Raw genomic sequence first — 6000 nt, forward strand, 5'->3', positions numbered from 1 at the left:
AGCTTCTCTGCATCCAACCTTCCCCAGTGCACCTTAGCACGGGCAAAGGCCCTACGGGCACCATCAATACAGACAGAGCGCTTGATGACTTCGAGCCCTGGACAGACCTCCACCAGCCGCCGCACCAGCCCGAAATAGCTCCCGGGCAGAGCCTCTCCAGGCCATAGCCGAACTAGGAAGCCCTTCATGGCCTGTTCGGCCGCCTTGTGGAGCTCGACCAGTTGCTTCAGCTGGTCGCTCAGGGGCACGGGGTGTCCGGCCTCAGCATACTGAGACCAGAACACCTTCTCTGTCGAGCTGCCCTCCTCGGCTCGATAGAATGTGGCGGCATCGGACACACTCCGGGGAAGATCTGCGAACGCTCCTGGAGAGCTCCGGATTCGGGTAAGTAACAAGTAACTCACGTCTATATGTTTGCTTTGCATAAAGAATGCCTTACCCGCCGCTATCTTCTTCACCTCATCCAACTCCTGGAGGGTCTTTTGGGATTCGGCCTTGGCAGACTTGGCATTTTCAATAGCCGCCGCGAGCTCGGACGCTCACATCTTCGAGTCAAGCTCAAAACTCTCATGTTTCTTCATGAGAACCTAGAGCTCTTGCCGCACCTTGCCAACCTCGGCCTCATACTTTTCCCGCTCGGTACGCTCCGCGGCCGCACTCTTCTTAGCCTCGAGCAGCGCTTGCTGAAGGGTCACCACCTCAGACGTGGCCCCTACAATAGCCATGTTAATCCTGTCATTTCTTGCAATTGCACCTTTTTTATGTATATTCAAACAAGGTATTTCTTACCCTCCTTCTCCTCGAGCTGCTTCTTGGCACGCCCAAGCTCTTGCTCGGACTTCTCGAGTCTCTGCTTCAGCGTGTCCACTTCCGTAGTCAGTGCGGTGGACGCCAGCAGAGAAGCCTGCATACGCATATTGACTCCTTTTTAGACTCCTGCGAATTCTTTGATCCTCTATTCGGCTTTTCTTCCCAAACGCCCAATAGAGCATCAGCGGCTACTGTCTATGCGGTAATATTATTTACACATTATTTACTTACCTCAAAGCCTATAAAAAGGCTAGTACAAGCTTCAGTCAGTCCACTCTTCGTGGACTGAACCTTCTGGACCACCACCCTCATAGTAGTAGGGTGCTCCTCGTCGATGGAGGCGCCTTGGAGCGCCTCCAACATATTGTCCGGCGCCTTCGGTTGGACGGGGGCCGCCGGCACGGTGGACTTGCTCCTCTTGGAAGGAGGTCCCCCGCCGGACTCCGGAACCTTTGAAGGTTCCGGAGCGATGTCCGGCCTAGAGCCGAACTTGGAGCCCTGGGGGGTTTCATCCCCTTTACTCCTGGAGTCCGGGAGGTCGCCTTGCGGCACCTCCAGGACCACCTCCTCCCTGCTTGGAACCTATTGGGACAACACCTCGGTGTCGTCCGTAGGACGGGGGAGGAAGCCGTCGGAAGCGAGTTCACATCCGACGAGTCCAGTGAGCTGCTCGACGACGCGTCGAGCCGGTCTTTGGGTGGGCTGCATAAACATATTCGACATAAGGGAAAGTTGTGCAATAAACGAATACTATGAATTACTCCTGTATCCGGATACTTACGATTTTGCCAGGGGCTTGGCCCTGGGCTGCCACTCCTCTCCGCCGTCGTCGGCGTCGGTGGAGTAGTCCGGAGGAAGGGTTTTCCCCTTCTTGGACCCTCCGGCCTCCTCAGAGAGTGCGGCCTTCCTTTTCTTCTCTCCTCCCACTGGAGGGGGAGAGGTTTCTTATTCTTCCTCCTCGTCTTCACGAGAGGAATGCGCTTCGGAACCGTCGGGTGATGAATCCGACACCTCCTGGCGCCGGGCACTCTTTCGAGTCCCCATGGCCCTTTTCGCGGCCTTCTTCTCTGGCACCACATAGGGTGTCGGAACCAGCAGCTTCTCCGAGCGAGCGTCCGCTGGGCCTTCGGGCAAAGGAGCCGGACAGTTGATCTGTCCGGACGTCACCTGCCAATCCTGTCAAAGGTAAGGGAGCTTAGATCCCGCATGGAGTCAAACTATGATAGCCTAATATCCTGTAAAAGGAAAAATAACAGCTTACCGCATGAGCGTGATGCTGCATACTGAATCCGCGATCCTCGGTAGCGGATGCGGGAGCCTCGGCGCCCTTGAAAAGCATCCTCCAGGCATCTTCGTACGTCGTGTCGAAGAGCCTGTTTAGAGTTCGGTGCTGCGCCGGGTCGAACTCCCACATGTTGAAGGCCCGTTGTTGACACGGGAGGATCTGGCGGATAAGCATAACCTGGACTACGTTGACAAGCTTGAGCTTCTTGTCCACCAGGGTTTGGATTCATGTTTGGAGTCCGGTCAGCTCTCCTTTTTTACCCCAAGATAGGCCCGTCTCCTTCTAGGAGGTGAGCCGCGTAGGGGGGCCGGATCGAAACTCAGGGGGTGCGACCCATTCGGTGTCGCACGGCTCGGTAACGTAAAACCACAACGATTGCCACCCCTTCAGGGACTCCACAAAGGAGCCCTCGAGCCACAGGACGTTGGCCATCTTGCCCACCATGGCACCGCCGCACTCTGCCTGGCTGCCGCGCACCACCTTCAGCTTGACGTTGAAAGTCTTGAGCCATACGCCGAAATGGGGGCGGATGCGGAGGAAAGCCTCACTCACAACGATAAATGCCGAGATGTTGAGGACGAAGTTCGGGGCCAGATCATGGAAATCCAGGCTGTAGTAGAACATGAGCCCCCGGACAAATGGATGCAGAGGGAAGCCCAGTCCATGGAGGAAATGGGGGAGGAATACCACCCTCTCATGGGGCCTAGGGGTGGGGATGAGCTGCCCCTTTTCGAGAAGCCGGTGCGCGATGTCGCTAGACAGGTATCCGGCCTTCCTCAGCTTTTTGATGTGTCCCTCCATGACGGAGGAGACCATCCACTTGCCTCCCGCTCCAGACATGGCTGGAGAAAGGTTGAGGTGGGAGTGCGGACTTGGGCACTGGAGCTCGAGTGCACAAGAATGGATAGGCAAAGGAGGAAGAAGGCGTGGGTGAAAAGGTGGATCCTTATCCCCTTATATGGGTGGACGCAACTACATGTCCCCACCAGCCTGGTAAAACTCGCTTATCTCCAAGCTCCGTAATCAAAGGCGCGGTTGGGTTACCCACGCCCGTATTGATGAGAATCCCGGAATAAGGGGACATGATCTCTACTTTGATAAGACGTGCCAAGGAAACCGCCTCGCATGACGCGCTGAGGTGGGATAATGAAACGACTCGGATAAAGGCTTGGCCGTGGTGTGCCAAACTGCGGAATATGTCAGCAGATTAGATTTGTGTAAATATTATTCTCTCTATGGAAATATGTGGAAAACTTATTTTGTAGAGCCGGACACTATCTTTGTGTTTAAAATCTTCTATGAAGTACTTGGAGGAGGAACCCGCCTTGCAATGCCGAAGACAATCTGCGCGCCGGACTCGTCGTCATTGAAGCTTGGTTCAGGGGCTACTGAGGGAGTCCTGGATTAGGGGGTGTTCGGATAGCCGTACTATACCTTCAGCCGGACTCCTGGACTATGAAGATACAAGATTGAAGACTTCGTCCCGTGTCCGGAAGGGACTTTCCTTGGCGTGGAAGGCAAGCTTGGCGATACGGATATTCAGATCTCCTACCATTGTAACCGACTCTATGTAACCCTAACCCTCTGCGGTGTCTATATAAACCGGAGGGTTTTAGTCCGTAGGACAACATACACATCAACAATCATACCATAGGCTAGCTTCTAGGGTTTAGCCTCTCTGATCTCGTGGTAGATCTACTCTTGTACTACTCATATCATCAATATTAATCAAGGAGGACGTAGGGTTTTACCTCCATCGAGAGGGCCCGAACCTGGGTAAAACTTTGTGTCCCTTGCCTCGTGTTACCATCCGGCCTAGACGCACAGTTCGGGACCCCCTACCCGAGATCCGCCGGTTTTGACACCGAAAGAGGGTCACATCAAGAAGCTGTGCGGAACCGGATACTTGGCCGTGAATATCGTGCATCGGCTGCCCGCTGCGGTGCAGATCGTTCCTACCCCTAAACCTCATGAGAGGGTAGTTTTCCTCCACCACATCCTCCGCGTATTGGGGTTTCCCCTCTATCCAATCGTCCGTGGTCTCATGTTCTACTACGGGCTGGACATCCATGATTTGGCCCCGAACCTCGTCGTCAACATGTCGGCGTTCATCGTCGTGTGTGAGGCTTTCCTCCGCATCCAGCCCCACTTCGGCATGTGGTTAAAGACCTTCAATATCAAGCCGAAGGTGGTGGGCGACCAACAAGCAGAATGCGACGGAGCCATGGTGGGCAAGATGCCCAACGTTATATGGCATGAAGGCTCCTTCGTGGAGACCATAAAGGGGTGGCAATCGGCGTGGTTCTACATCACCAAGCCGCGCCACACCAAATGGGTGGCTGCCCCCAAGTTTCGATCCGGAATCCCCATGCGGCTCACCTCCTGAAAGAGAAGGGCCTGTCCTGGGGTTCATCGGTGGAGCTGGACGGGCTCTAGAAATGTATCCACAATATGGCAAGCAAGAAGCTCAAGCTTGTCAACATAGTCCAGGTCATCCGCATCCGCCGGATCCTCCCGTGTCAACAACGGGATTTCGACTTATGGGAGTTCAACCCGGCCCAGCACCAGACTCTGAGCGAGCTCTTCGACCCGACACACAAAGACATCTGGAGGGTGCTGTTCAAGGGCACCGAGGTCCCTCCCTCTCTCACCGAGGACCGCGGGCTAAGCGCGAAGCGCCGAGCACATTCGGTGAGTCCTATACATCCGGTAGGATATTTTATTTCCCCTAGCTTAATCATGTGCGGGGTCTGAGCTCCATGCCTTTGACAAGAATGGGTGGAGACATCGGGGCAGATTAACTGTCCGGCCCCTCTGCCCGAAGACACTGCGGATGCTCTCCTGACGGAGATGCTAACTCCGGCTCCTTACAAGGTGTTGGAGAAGACCAAGAAGGCCAAGGGAATCCGAAAGAGTACCCGACCCCAGGTGTTATCGGACTCATCGTCCGATAACTCCGCGACGCACTCCTCCCCCGAAGACGAGGAGGAAGACGAAGATGCTCCCCCTCCAGTCGGGGGAGAGAAGAAAAGGAAGGCCGTCCCAACCAGGGGGGCGAAGGTTCTAAGAAGGGAAGGACTCTCCTTCCGGACTACTCCACCACCGCCGCCGAAGGCGGAGATGAGTGGCTGCTCAGGGCCAAGCCCCTGGCGAAGTCGTATGTATTCGGATGCCAGAGTAACTCATAGCATACCTTTGTCGCACTGCCTCTCCTAACGCCGAATTATGACCATGCAGACCGCCATGAGCCCGTATCGACGTATCGTCGGACGGCTCCCTGGGATCGTCGGATATGGATAGCGATCCACTTCCGACCGCCACCTCCCCTTGCCCTACAGACAACGCTGAGGTATTGTCTCAAGAGGCACCGGGTCGAGGGGAGACAGTCCCGGAGGCGCCTCAAGGCGACCTTCCAGAATTCGGGAGCAGAAGGCTCTCGAGGGCTCCGAGTTCGGCCCTCAGCCGGACACCACGCCGGAACCCCCAGTGGTTCCGGACTCGGGCAGGCGTGCTCCTTCCAAAAGGGGCAAGACGCCTATGCCGGTGACCTCTATCGATCCAGAGGCACCGGAACATTCTGCTGGGAGCGCTTCGCAGAGCTTCCATCGACGAAGAGCACCGCACTATTATGAGTGCGGTGGTCCAGAAGGTCCAGTCCGCCAAGAGCGGACTGGCTGAAGCCTCTGCCAGCCTTCTAACAGGTTTTGAGGTATGTCTTTGGAATATGGGGAAAAATATTACCGCATAGACAGTAGCCCCTGGTGCTCTGTTCGGTGTTCACAAAGAAAAGCCGAACAGATGATCAAACAATATCGCAGGAATCTAATATAAGTATGTCAATATGCGTATGCAGGCTTCACTGCTGGCCTCTACCGCACTGACTGCGGAGGTCACCGCTCTGAAGC

Source organism: Triticum aestivum, chromosome 6A (assembly GCF_018294505.1).
Source record: "Triticum aestivum cultivar Chinese Spring chromosome 6A, IWGSC CS RefSeq v2.1, whole genome shotgun sequence".
Classification (NCBI taxonomy): domain Eukaryota; kingdom Viridiplantae; phylum Streptophyta; class Magnoliopsida; order Poales; family Poaceae; genus Triticum; species Triticum aestivum.